The 14804-nt window shown below is 45.4% G+C and overlaps 1 protein-coding gene across 1 annotated transcript in view; it reads left to right on the top strand.

Moving 5' to 3' along the window:
- Positions 1–38: 38 nt before the first annotated feature.
- Positions 39–14804, top strand: part of RPP21 (ribonuclease P/MRP subunit p21) — a 45644-nt gene continuing 30878 nt past the window's right edge. The window contains exon 1 of the mRNA XM_069651506.1: positions 39–173. The gene's annotated coding sequence lies outside the window, so the exon portion shown is untranslated. The remainder of the gene's footprint in view (positions 174–14804) is intronic.

The raw sequence follows: 14804 nt of genomic DNA, 5'->3' as shown, positions 1-14804 counted from the left end.
AGAGCAGCGCACGTAATGAAGTGGACGTTTAAACCCACGTGAGTAATGAAGTGGACGCAGAGCAGCCCACGTGATGAAGTGGGGACGGATTGTTGGTATTGTCCGTTTCTCGAATGGAAACTAGAAAACTGCCCTTTACGAAACGCTCATTTCTTGTTTTCAGGCAGCATCAGGTGAGTGCATGCGATCCAGCTCTTATAGTGAATTTTATATGCATTTCTTTTAGCATCCATCAACTTAGACGTTCTTATCCCTTTGTTGTTATATTGTTAAAGAGAATCCGTTTTGCAACCTCTAGGAATGCACGTTGAAGCTGTAATTCCTTGTGTTGCACTTATCACTTGTTGAAATTAAATATTGTAAGTACGTGATTTTCTAAACATCTGGTTTTGAAATTACACGGGGCAGCCTGTTGTTGGCATAGACACAGTAGCTGCTCCGAAGCTCATTTACGGTACGGTTCAGGCTCTGCAATGCCTGCAGAGGCAGTAATTGCTGTGCAGCTACTATACAGACCCTGTACAGATATATAATAGTACCTGCACAGACTAAATCTCGCAGACGCAGTAACTTCTGTGCAGCTTAGTAGCTGCACCGCAGTTACACAGCAGGTAGCAGCTTAGTAGCTACACAGACCCTGCTCTGGTGTAAGTGACATATATATAATACCTGTGCCGGATAATGCTCGCAGAGGCAGTAACTGCTGTGCAGCTGCTACACAGAGCCTTCTCTGTTGTAAGTGACTACATATATAATACCTGTGCAGGCTAATCCCTGCAGAGGCAGTAACTGCTGTGCAACTGCTACACAGACCCTGCTCTGGTGTAAGTGACTTTCACAAAGTGTTAGTGTAGGGTTGATGGAGTTCTTTCTATGAATTGTTTGCCGATTCTTGTGGCGTAGTAGTTTAAAAAAAAAAAAAAGTTTTGCCTTGAGGACTGTTGCTTTGTACAGTTTGAGATGTCTTTGGTATTTTATTTAGTCTTGTCTGGTGTATTGTTCTCTCCATTTTGTGGTTGTTTTTTTGGTGGGTTTTTTTCAGTTCTTCTGTGAACCATTTTGCTGCCAGTTTTTTTGGTGGTGTTGCTTTGAATGTTTTAGCTGGTGCTAATTGGTCAATGGTGTTGGTGATCCAATTGTTAAGTGTGTCTTCTGTTGTATCTATGTTTGTATCGGTGGGATCTCTTTCACCTAGGTTGACGTGGTAGGTTGATAGCATGGCGGCCTTGTCCGCTAGTTTTGTTGCAAAGTTGGGGTTGTAAGAAGATGGTCTGTAGATCAGTAGGAATACTATGTTGGATTGGTTGTTGAGTTCTATCTTGATTAGGAGGGATTCATAGTCTTCCGCGTTGGTTGTGATGATTCCAGATGCTCAGGTGTGTTTTTTGTGTATAATTGCGATTCCACCTCCTCTTCGGTTTTCTCTGTTGGCGTGCATAAATTTATAATTGTCGGGTATTGCTTCTTTCGCGATGGCTTTATAGTTGTCTGATAGCCAGGTTTCTGTAAGGAAGAGCATGTCTGTGCCTCCTTCGCTTAGGAGGTCATTGGTTTCTGTTGAGTGTTTTGCCATGGATCTAATGTTGAGGAGGCTGCAGTGTAGTTTGCTGGATTTCCCTTTTGTGTTGTTGTTATTATTGCTTGTTCTGACCAGTGTGGTGTTGGTTGTTTTTTTTTTTGGGTGGGGTGGTTCTTTGTTGGTCCGTCTCTTTGTCAAGTAGACGGATAAGGTTTATGGCGGGGTTGGTTCGTTTCCGGTTGGTAAATAGGGTCGCTACCCCTCTTTTGTTCCAGTCTTGGTGATATAGGGGGTGTAGACTGAGTGTGATGGATTCCAATTTGTTCCTTGTTCTGGTTGGGGTATTGTCCATGGTGGAGACCGGGTTGGGATGGTTTATTAGTTGTCATCTGTTTGGTGTCCTTGTTGGGTCTGTATTTGTGAAGCTTGTTGGCTGTCGGTTCATTGTTGCTGTGCTGTTTTTGTTTACCACGTTGTCATTTGTCGACAGGTAGCGAGCATTGTAGTCTGTCTTTGCTCTTTTATTTGTATGTCTCCTTGGGCCATCTCAGATGTTTGTCGCGTTTTTTTGGGGTTGTGGGATCATGCTGGTCCGTGCCTTGCCGAGTGGTTTGGGATTTCTTATTATTTTTATTGTCTTTTCTGGCTTCTTTGTCTTTCTTGTGGCGAGGCATGATGCAAGGGTTGTGTTACTTAGTGAGCGTCCTCTTTCGATTGGTGTTTTTCATGGTCTTTTGGGTTTAGTCTTTGCTGTTTGTGGTTTGTTGTTGCTTGTATTTGGTAGGTTGTGGGTAGTTGAATAGATTTTGTGGTTCCGTTTGTTTATTTCTTCTTTCTTTTTTGGATCCTTTTCTTTAGATTTTTTTTATCCTGGAGGTACTTTTCGTTATGGTTGTTGATTATTGGATTTTGTGCAAAGCAAACATGAATATTGTGTGAAGGAGTGCATGTGAATACTGGCATATATTGGTGCAGTCATGTTAGGGAGAATTCTCATTTCTCTAATTCCCTTGAACCTTAGAGACCCCCAGCTCTTTTGCTGGACTGTAGGACTTTTTTTAATTTTAACCCTGGAGTGAGTGAGACACTTTTCCCACTGCACCATGTGTTTTGACCTTTGGATTATGTGTTTTGACTGTTTTGAGAGCCTGACAAACTCCATATGCATCTACTTTTTGTATGGTGACACACATCAACTTCAGTGCAGTGTCACTGAGAAATCCTTTAGATTTCTCATAAGGTTTAAAATACCCTTTCTTGTGTGAACTACTGTTCCCAAGAATAGTAAAGTGAAAATGACTTTACTTGCCTTTTCTCTTTGTGGGTCCAACACACACCATTTTATGTGGAGTGCTGGGAGGTTACCTAGTAGCCCCTTATCCTACATTCCTACATTCTCACATTCTCATGTAACATTTGTATGTTGCCCTCCCTACTTTTAAATGACTAATGGCAGTGGTATAATTTTTACTACCATTGTGTTTTTCTACCAGGGGCTGAACCCTCAGCTGCAGTATAGCACCCAGGGGTGACCATTTTATCAAAAACGTCCCGTCTTCTTTTTTTTGCCATTTTCTGTTTGTGAGGTCTTTCTTGGGTTTTACTCTGTGCGTCAAACAGATTGAAGCCCTTTGTCTTGCCGTTGGCGCACTTCAGCCCCGAGTCCCACCTCTGGCTCCATTGTGTCTGGAAGGACAGGATGTGAGGGAGGGTCCTGAAACTCTCCTGTCCTTTGTCTCTAGGAATGCCTAAATGCAACCAGTCCTGAATGACTGGCTGGCTGTCAATTGAGGACAGCGCCCCTGATGTGTGATTGACAGCCTAGGCTATGCATGAATGGGAGAAACCTGCTTAAACGTCGAGGGTTTTGGGACTAGAGGCAGAGTCGACCACTGGGAGAAACAACTGACGAAGAAACCGCAAACGAAGCTTGCTGCATCCTCCTGGACCTTTGAATTGCTCGGTGAAGCCCTGCTGCTTTGCTGAAACTCCCTTTTCAGACAGAGAAGCTCCGGAATGGACTTCTCCCCTTGGGTTAGTGGGACCAACTAACCCAGAGACGAACTCCACTGGACCATCTTCCCTGTCTGGCTGTACTTCTTTATTGCTGCAAGAACCAAGTGCCAGGGGTCGAGTAATCCGTAGTCTAGTGAAACGTCTGAAATCTGGCTAGAAGCTCCAGGAGTCTCCTAAGAACCCTCCAGAAGTAGGACGACCAGAGCTAGAGTCCCCTCACCAGACCCAAGGAGTGAAGGAAGCCCAACCGGTACCAGAGATCCGCAACAGTGCGGTTTACTAAGCGCTGAAACCTGCAAAGTGCCGCTGAACCGAAAAGAGCCTGTAGCCGCCAACAACCTCTGAAGTACCACCGCAGGAGCCCTACAGATGTCCTCCCTCTTGTCCCCACGACTAAAGCTCAGGAATACGGGGTCTGCAACGCTGTAGCAGGACATAAGCCAGCTGGACCACTCTTCTTCAAACCTGAGGTACTGTTTAGACTTTGGGTACTTCCCTCACTGTCTTGTAGCCTTGCTTTTCTCAGTTGGGAATTGCAGTGACTTACTTTTAAAGTTTATTCCAACTCTGTTTTCACAGCTTGCGACCCTACAATTGATTTTCTAACAAACTCTCTAACTTTGTGCAAGACATTTGATTCTAAGAAGTGCCTCAGCTCCATAGACTGTTTCAAATTGACTTTGGCTGTCCTGGGTCCTTGCAGACTCTTCTAGCCCACTGACTTTGATATGGTTTGTCCCTCATAGGTGGTAACTTGTTTTAGACTGTTACTGCTGGGAAAGGCTTGTCTAGATTTCATTGGAAGATTTATTTGTCCTCACCTATACTGAGAACCCTTTTTAACCTTTTTCCTTCCTTAAACCTTTCCTTTCTGCAACCTCAGAATCTGCAAGTGTGATATATAAATGCCATTACTGTCCTTGTGATTGAAGTCACCCCATGGTGTAGCAATTGTGTATGAAGCATATCCAAAGATTATCCACTAACTTGCTCTGATTCTGAAAAGTAATTTAAAAGTATATTTACATTGTTACATGAATTGCCTTTATAAAAAAAGTTTATTTAAACGATGTTAATTAAATAAATTACTATTTATAACTGAAACCTTGAGTCTAAGTGTTACTTTGCTACTTGTATTTACAGATTTTATTTGTACAGCTCAGTTATCCCTCTTGAGATGGGTCTGGCTGCTCAGTCACACTGCCAACCTGTGTAGTTCAGACCTATACCAAAAGGTGGGTTTACCTAATACCAAGCAGATAAGTGTTGTGTAGTCTCACACAGTAGGACAACACCAATTCTTACCTAACAAGTCAGCATGGAAATGTCTTGATTGTGAGGGTGCTGGATTCCTGCTTTTGACTGGCATCGCAAAGGATTCTCACCCAGGGGGTGCATGCTATATTTAGGCCTATTTCTTCCACTTTGGCCCAACATAGTCTGAGGCTTTATCCATGCCATATTGGGGATTGTGAGGGTGATGAGTGCCTGGGATGGCAAAGGATTCTCACGGATGCATGCTATGTTTAGGCCTCTGGCTTCTACTTTGGCCCAACATAGTCTCAAGCTTTACACTTGCCACAGTGGGGATCATTCAGCATAAGTGCAACTAAGCAAAAGCAGAATGACAATCTGTATTGGTCCACATATCATCCTACAAACTCTGATGTTCTGAAGTAATCAGTAAGTCATCCCCAAATCAAGAACAAACATGTTTCATGGCAATGCTCTTCAAGTAATCAGCAGGTCATCCCAGAATCATCCCCAAAGCATCAGGGATAAACGTGCAATCTCTTGAAGTGATCAGTAGGTCATCTTAAAAGCAACAGGAACAAAGAGTTTTCTAAAATGGGGATACTGTTAGCATATTCATTAAGTCATCCTAAGCTCATCCCCAAATCATCATCCACCATTCGAAGATATTTGCTGATGACTTTAACAGTATGATGACGTCTGATAATGTGGGAATGACTTCTAGTGTAGTTCGATGACCCGAGGATGGTCTCAAGTCATCCTTTTAGACCAGGGCTGCTACGCTGCACAGTCACACTCAAAGAAGGAGCGGAGACTGGAGGTCGGGTGCAACACGTCTTAATTCATCTGTGCTCAACAGGAACTGAACTAACGGTCCTTCGCCCCTCCTCTTCCCACTGCCACGTGTCCTCCCCCACATGATATGAGTAAGTGACATCACCCCCATACTAAACATGAAGTCCTACTTCACTTAATTTCTTCGGTGAGGCTTTTTCTGAGTTCGTTGGGGCTGCCGGTCTGCATGCTCAGAATGTCCTGGTGACGTCCAGGGCGGCATCTCGGTGCCAAAGTCTTCTCTGTCTCCTTGGTAGGGTGTATCCCATTCAGGGGGCGGGGCAGGCGAGATGGGATTTGTAACTGTCACTATCCCGGACATCCATCTGAATTGTGAGGAATTTCTTGTTGTGGTCTTCCTGTTACCTTCAGCAGTGTTGAGGGATCCTTTTACCTTGACAACGGTGAGGGTTTCTTCATTGAAAGCAGCCATGCTCTTACGACCTTGGGTTTGTTTCATGATGACCACATCCCCTGGTTCCAGGTCGTTCTCCTTGGATGGTCTCTTTCCGTCTGGTATTTTCTCTGTATGTCAGCCTTTTTGAGAGCGTCTTGCTCTCTCATCTCTTGATCACCCTTGTATTTGTCGTCTTCTGGCGCAAGGTGGGGAAGTCAGGTTCTTATGCTTCTTCCAAACATCACTACGGATGGTGTTTTTCCTGTGGTGCTGTGTGAGGTGTTTCTGTAAGTTGGCACAGCAACTTTTACAGAGGCTCCCCTGTGAGCCGAGCGATTTGGGTCGCGCCCTTGATGTTGCACATGAATCGTTCTACGGTGCCATTTGCCTGGGGCCATAATGGTGTTATTTGGTATTGGTGAAATCCCATGTACTCGAAGAATGTTTTGAAGTCCTGCCCTGTGAAACATTCTATCCATAACGGGAATGGCGTGGTGCGCCGAAGTGGATGGCACAATCTGCATGTCGGGGAATCACGAGAATTCGTCGACCGCCACTAGTATGTCTTCCCCCCCCCCCGCTTCAAATGGCCCAAAGTAGTCCACCGCAATTTCTTCCCATGCTCCTTCAGGTAGCGCGGTCATGCACAGGGGCTCTGGTATGCGGGTGTATGACTGTACAGGTGGGGCAGTTTTTGAGTAGTTCCTCCACTTGGGTGTCGAGATGAGGGAACCACAGTTTCTGTCTCGGCATTCTCTTTGTGGACAAAGAGTGGTTGTTCCCAAACTAATTCGGGAACTCCCGTCCCCTGCACACTATCTGCTATCTGTACAATACAGATCAATCACTTAACCAAGTAATAAACAAATTCTAACAATAGTTTGAAGGTCTGGTTTGAGAAGGTTTTTTACAAACAGTAATTGGGATAGTAAGACAGTATACAGGAACAACCATCTCAAAAGTGAAGTTATATCAAAGAAATTCAAATATAACATTCCTCTGTGTCCCTCATGAGCTAGTTCAAGAACCTTTTGTCTTAGGCTGCGAGGAATCCCAAGTTTGGTGCCCTTTAGGAGTAGTCCTTCATCTGACTTGGCGAGTTCTTCTTTTATGGCCAGCAGGCAGGTGATGTCCTGTCTTGCGTCTTCTCCCACTTCCTCCTTCAGGTGCCTCGCTTGTTTCCAGTGACCTGTTTCCAAGCACCTCAGGATAATCTGCAAACCTTGATCTGCGTTGGACTCTCTCTAGCTATCTGGTCTGCGTCGAGGCCTTGTGGTGTGTTACCTTGAATGACGTACCACATGTATTGGTCCGCTATAGACTGGCTTGCCGTACTCTCCTTGCTCGGATACCTCGAGAGAACGTCTGCAGGATTTTGCTCTTTTCCTGGTCTGTGATTTATGTTGAACTGATAATCCTGCATCCGTAGCGCCCACCTCACTATTCTTGGGGGGCATCTTGGCATGTGGATTACCATAGATGAACAGTAACGCCTGGTGGTCTTTGACTGTAAAAGGTTTCCCGTATAGGAATAAGTTAAAATGTTCGCAAGCCCAGACCATGGCTAGGCCTTCCTTTTCAGCTTACGAGTATGCTTGTTCTGTCTCTAACAGGCTCCTGCTTGCGTATGATAAAATGTGTTTGGAATGTCCGTCTCTCGTCCAGTTGGGTCAGCATGGCACCGATGCCTACTGGACTCGCGTCCACCATCGATTCAGTCTGCTTCCTGGGGTCGAAGTAGGCCATATTTTTGGCATCCGCTATGCGACTTTTGATGAGTTGGAAAGCTTCTTGAAATTTTTCTGACCACATGAGTTGAGTTTTGTGAGTGCCCTTACGGGTTAAATGACGGATGCAAAATCTTTAATGTATCGCGTACAATAGCTCGCAGTCCTAAGAAAGACCTGAGGTCAGACGTGGAGCCGGGTGGTTGTGCTTCGGTGAGAGCACTTACTTTTTCGGGGTCGGGTATCATTCCTTGAGCAGAGAAGAGGTGGCTGAAAAACCAGTGTCCTCTTCCGGAACTCACTTATCTTTGTTTAGAGTGAGTTGTGCTTCCTCGAGGGCCATGCATACCCTCATCAGTGTGTCATCATGTTGTTCTTGCATCTGGCCAAATACTAGAATATCGTCACAGTAGATAACACAATTTGGTATGCATTTGATCACATTGTGGATCTCCGATTGAAAAATTTCTGCCGCCTATGAGACTCCGAAACAAAGTTGTTTGCCACCCACCTGGGCCTATACAGGTACAAACGCTGTGATGTATCTGGACCGCTGACTGAGCTCTAGTTAATGGTACCCTTTGGTGAATGTAATGAAGCAGCTCCCAGCCTTCTTAGGTTGACATGCTAGGTTTATTTCCAGCTTCATAGACCACTTCATAGCAGTCAAACATGTTACTTATAGGACAATAAAACACTGGCAGCCCATCCCCCACGCAGAGGGCTCACCAACTGACCAGGTTAGAACATTCACCCATGCATTCCAAAGACTCGGGCATAAACACTCCACATGACATCACAACATTCCTTCTGCAAAGCCAAGCCATACACAACAGTGAGGTCCAGCTTCGAGAAAATGGTGGCCCCGTTTAGAAGGTGCACCGTGTCCGTGATGCATGGGGCTTGGTGACGTTCTCTCATGATGGCTTCATTTGGCCGTCGCATGTCCACGCATATGCGGTTGTCGGATGAGTCTCTTTTGGGTACTGGCACTATGGGGGATACTCATGGTGTGGGGCCTTCTGCTGGCTCAATGATGTCGGCTTCCAGCAATTTGATTAGTTAGTTCTCCACCTGCTTCTGTATGTTAATGGGGATTCCCCTGTAATGTTGTGCCACAGGAGTGATGTTGGTGTCAATGTGTAGTTCGATTTGTCGGCCTTTCAGTTTTCCTAGTCCTTTGTACAAAGTTGGAAATACCTGTTCGATGTTCGCAGTGGGATCCAGGTATTTGTGCATCATGAACCTATAGAGGATGTGTATGAGGCCCATTTCAATAGCCGCCTTGTAGCTCAAAATGCATCCGCTGTCGGTGGCAGCTTCTAGGACGTGCATGGGTGTGTCTTTAGTGTGACCTTTGTAGCTGCATGATGCTGTGAAGAAATCTTTGCAAGCTATGGGTGTCTTTGTTCCATAAGGAATAATGAGTGCTCTTGCGGGTTGGAGCCGGGGGGCATGTGGTATGTTATTGCGGCTCTTCCTTGGGTCTTTCACTTCTTATGGTGCTGTCATCAGAGGATTCACTTAATGCGCTGTCAGACTGTGATTGTTCAACTAGATATCGAACGTATCTTCGGGGTCTCCTCCTGTTCCTGGATGTCATGGGTTTGCTGTCTCTCCCGTCACCCGAGGTTCGCTCTTTTCTTCTGTCCGGCTGGTCTTCTCGGTATTTACGGCGGACAAAGACGTATGGGTGGCTTGTCGTGTGGGGGGGGACTTTGTTGCCTTGGATCTCTGTCCAGTGATGGTCGTCCATTTCTCCCAGCGCCACGCATCTTTTTGCGGGATATGAGGCAGACTGCCTTGTAGTGGTTTTCACCTCCACACGCGGAACACTGTTGGCCCAATGCGGGGCGCTGTCCTTCATGCGGGTACTCGTGACCACACCTGTAGCAAAAGGGGACGCTGTCGCTTTTCGTGGTCCCTTCAAGCTTGTTTAGACTTCCTTGCTTCCCATGTGTGATTTTGATGTCTTTAAGTCCTTCTACTTGTGATGCTAGTGCAGTGTCTGAGCGGGCCAGCCGCAGGATCTCTTCCAGGCTTTTGTAGCCTTTTGTAGCAGTCGTTTTCTGAAGTCTGCGCACTCACATCCGACTATTATTTGCGAGCATAGTGCTTCTTCATTGGAGTATTTGTCTTAGTCTCATTACAAATGCGTCCACGGTTTCGCCCTTGGCACAACTTTTGGGCTCAAGCCTCAAACTTTCCAGATGGTGTGTGCGTCGCCTGCTGGGTGGGCCAGGTTATGCCCTGCTGTGATTGTTGGCAGGCAAAAAGATGTTTCTGCATGGTAGGGTTCGCCGTGTGCAGACGCAAAATTATTTCCTCTCCTTGTTTTGCCCTATAGAATGGTGCTGTGAGGTGGGTAGGGCTATTTGCCCTTGTTTTGGTGATCACTGCAGCGGGGAGCTACTGCGCTCCCACCCGCTGATGTGTGCCTGCCACCGGTGGGCGGACTCCCTCTTTGCCAGCCTTGTTGCGCAGAGTTTTCGCGTCTTCGCTCGCGACAGCTCCGGTGTGGCTTTGGGCGGGAGAATCCTCTCCGACAGCCCGGAAGCTGGTGGGTTTTTCGGCAGGGAGCGTTCATGCTCTTCTTGACCCGACGCTGCAGTAAGAGCGGGAGACCGGTGTCTCTGCTGCCCGTGGCGTGCCCTGTACTCTTTCGGTGGGGGGGCGTAGCACTTCTTGACACGTTGCGCGTGTCTCTGCTCTGGCGTCTGCCCTTCGGTCACAGGCGCGGCCGCACCAGCCAATGTTTGTGGGGCGTGACGGTTTGTGAAGCGCCCCGTCGCCAGTGTGATGTCCCGTGGACCACCTTACCCCCAAAGGCCTGCTACGCTGCACATTCACGCTCAAAGAAGGAGCGGAGACTGGAGGTGGGGTACACCACGTCTTTATTCATCTGTGCTCAACAGGAACTGAACTAACGGTCCTTCGCCCCTCCTCTTCCTACCCCCCCCCCCCGTGTCCTACCTCACGTGATATGAGAAAGTGACAACATCACGGTGTGTAGCACAGTAGGTGTTCAAATCACTGAAGCGTAGAGATGGCCCTACTAGAATTCTACAGTTCATGTATGCGTAGCTGGCCCAAGGAGATAAACCAGATCGGCAACCAAAACCAATCTATTTGAAGGTATAGTGGAACTTTTTTCCTTCGGTTATTAGGGACACGTTAAAATCAACAGTTCTAAAAAAAACGTTAAAATAGTTGAACTATATCAGGTGACGGCCTCCATTTGGAAAATAAAATGCTTGTGTTTTATAAGCAAAGCATTTACAGTTGCCTATCGGATAACATTATTCACAAGTAACACAAATACTATCTTTTGAAATCTATTATCCTGGTAACCTCAGGAATCTTTTTAGGCATAAAATAGGAAATCGAGGACTGCGTATGTGGCATCGGGGAAAACATTACTTTTGCACAAAGTCTCTGCGCTATCCAAATATGCCATGTTTAGAGGCAGGTTTTCAAATTACTATGCCTAATTATAGAGTATCCAGGGCATAGGAATAGGATGTGCTGAACATTCTCCAACTCGTCATTGCAGAAAAGATATTTCCCTAGGTTAGAATAATTCCATGTTGCTGTAATGCTTGCAAGAGGTAAAATACCTAATCTTAACTTAAGAAAGAGGAGACGGGCTAATGGCTTCTCGGTAAGCATTATATAATTTAACAGACCAATGTAATTGTCACGAAATACAATGGCCCTGTTGTCAACATGAGCGTGTTTAGCATCTTTCTTTACCACCTAATCCTTTTAAGCAGTGGTCACTTGCTCTTTGCTGTTCTTATTAATTGCAGATGGATTAAGCCAAAGGTTTTCCAGATCCAGATGCCTCAACCACCCGTTGACGAATTATTTAAAGCAAGGAAGGCTTCCACCCCGTTGGGAAGTTAAAACGTCTAGGGTAGCTGTTCTATATTTTGAGAGTGGGTCTTGACCAAATACGAATCCAGTAGTGGAGCACTTGGTTCTAACTCCAATTGGGTCCCATCCCAATTCCAAGTGTAGAGTAGTGTTGGGGACATTTTGGTCTCTGCAACCACACATTTTTACATTTTACAGTGGCCCCATATTTCAGCTCTGTAAGTTGCCCTTGCAACTGCTTGAGCTCGATATATATCTCAAAAGCTAGGGCTAGATTTCTATTCCCATATTTGGCTGAAAAGGCAATAATGACCGAACCCCTTTTCTCTTAACGCGAGTTTGGTTTTATCCAGGTGGTGGTCTATCTATTCTTGTTTATTTATTTGTAATGCGCGCCAGACCCAGGGCTATCTGGGCGCAGAAGAGCAGCAGGAAACATGAATATTTTCAGCCTGTAGTTCTACAGGTTACAGAGGATATGCACAGGGCTTTACAGTAGAAATACAATACATATATTGTGCAAGGTAGATGCAAACAAAATATGGTACAGGTGTATACTTACAAAATTTACAAGGTTAGGATTCAACCTATAATGAGCAATACAATCTTTATGTACACTTGGATCAAATGGGTAATGACTTGATCATAAAGGCGGAAGGTCAGAGGATGAGTTATTGGTCTTTATCTCTAAGCCATTTAATGGTGTTATGTCTGAAGTTCAGAAAGGTTGATCAGCCCTCAAGGAAGGGGGAGGGAGTTCCATAGTTGTGCTGCTTTGACCGGGAAACTACTTCTCCCAGCTTTTGTCAATGTAAACCTAGGTACAACTAGACAATTTGAGTTTGCAGTCCTAGTGGGACGGTTAGAGGCTTTTCTATTAATTCTCTCCACCAGGTAGCAGGGTGCAGCATTTGTGGGTTAGCGAAGCAGTTTTTAGCAGGATTTTGTTGCTGCTGGACAGCCATTTATTTTGTCTTCTAACCTCTGAGATCTGCGCTTTCCTGGTGATGCCCTGTGTCGTTCTCAGCACATTGTTCTGGAGGATTTGGATCCTGTTAACAGTATGCTTACTGGCGCCTAAGTAGAGGGAATTGCAGTAATCCAATTTGGACAGGATTAGTGCACGGGCCAGTGTAGTACAGCTGTCCTTGGAGAGAAAAGGTTTGCCGGCTCTGATCAACTTGCATGTGTATGCAGAGGCTGAGGCCATAGTGTTGACCTGTTTAGCAAATGTGAGGGTAGAGTCTAAGTAGAAACCTAGGGGCTGATTCATGGAATTATTTGCGCCGGAAAACGGGGATTTGTGCACCATTCTGCCCGCAAATCCCCATTTGTTAAACAGGGATTCGCGGGCAGAATGGCGCACAAATCCCCGTTTTTCGGCGCAAATATTTCCATGAATCGGCCCCCTGACGTTTTTACCTCTTTAGCCACTTTGATGATGTTACCATCGATGTTAGAAGTATATTTGTGACCGAGTTTATTGAGGCTAGATGTATTTCCCACAATGAGGAGCTCATTTTTGTCATTATTCAGGCATAGTCCGTGGGCAGCCATCAATGCCTGGATTATGAGGTAAATTTTATTTACTAAGGCCATATCCTTATCATAGTCCCCAGTAAGCGGTATGACAATCTGGGTGTCATCTGGATAGTTTGTGTAGGTGACACCAAGAAGGTCCAGATCATCGAATAGGGGCTTAGTAAATATATTATACATTGTGGGTGAGGCACAGGAGCCCTGCAGCACACCACATGTGATGGGGAATAGGGTCTGCTGCTGATGATGGTGAGAAGACACTCATGGTCCGATTGCTCAAGAAGGATTGGATCCATGTTATGGCATCCTGTGAAAAGTGAGAAGCCGAGTCAAGATGATTAAATAAGACTTTATGGTCTACCAAATCCAAGGCAGCCGAAAGATCCAGGAGAAGTAGCAAAGCTGTGATTCCCGTGTCCTTCAGTTCGTCAATTTGGGTTTTGAGATCAATCGGCGTAGTTTCAGTGCCATGTTGTGACCTGAAACCAGATCGAATTCCCAAAAGCTGATTGGACTGCTCGGTCTAGAATTTTAAGTAAAAAAGGCACTGTCGTGATGGGCCTATAGTTGGTGGGGATAGAAGGATCAAGGGTTTGTTTTTTGAGTAAGGGAAGGACCCAAGATTCCTTTAAGTTTTTTTGGGATGGTGCCAGATGAGAAGGATGCATTGATAAGCTTGATTATAAAAGGTGCAAGGTCAATCGCAGCCCCTTTGATAATTTGGGCTGGGCACTTGTCTCCCTTGGCAGTTTGAAGGCTTGAGGGATGGGATGATTTTTTCCACTTCTATGATGGAGACTCTAGCAAAACTGAATTGTTGGGCCGGTTTAGTGTAATCTATAGGAGTGCTGGCAGGGGTATCTAAGTTGCTTAAATTGGCTTTTTTGTCAGCAATCTTTGTTGGTTAGGGCATTCTGTATATTAGTACACCATAGTTTGTCCTTCACACAATTTTCTGCTACGGGTACAGGTGCTTCCAGTTCTTTTAAAATCACAAAGAGTTCCTTTGTACTAGAGTTAGCTTGAAGAATCCTGTTATAGGCTTCTTGTTTGGTATGTCATATTTCTTTCTTGTATAGGGCCGAGATATTGATGAGGTTGGTTTTGTTTTTGGGAGGTGGGTAGGTGTCTCCAGATGAATTTGCATTTTCTTTTTTTGGCTCTCAGTGATTTGAGGTGTGGGGTAAACCAAGAGTTCAAGTGGGCTCGGAATTTGCCTTTCCTCACTTTTAGTGGGGCGATAATGTCCAGTGCTTTAGTCAAGGTATTGTTTTATTCGTCTACTGAGGTCATTGGAAACGGCCAGTGAGTTAATGGTGAGTAGTATTAATGGTAGGCCTTATCTACCGTTATATTCTTGTTATTCCTTGTGGGGATGGGGGATCTTGTGGCTAACTGTAATCACTAGGAAATCAAAGGTGTTGACCTCTTCAATTTCTGGGTCTATGGTGATTTTCCTTATCATTCTGTGTGTAATCCTTCTACCACTCTGCATTACTTTTGTTCGGGGTCGGACTGGGTGTTAGGGAGAATTCTCTGTTTAGGCTGAATTTCCTAACCTAGTGAGTCCCCCAGCAGCTTTGCTGGATTTTTGGGGTTATTTTTTTCTCCTGCCAAGAGTGAGACTCTTTTACCCTCACTC

This window comes from Ambystoma mexicanum, chromosome 1p, assembly GCF_040938575.1.
Source record: "Ambystoma mexicanum isolate Mex_15411 chromosome 1p, UKY_AmexF1_1, whole genome shotgun sequence".
Classification (NCBI taxonomy): Eukaryota; Metazoa; Chordata; class Amphibia; order Caudata; family Ambystomatidae; genus Ambystoma; species Ambystoma mexicanum.
The sequence above is the reverse complement of the archived record's forward strand: the minus strand, read 5'-3'. Positions and strand labels throughout refer to the sequence as shown.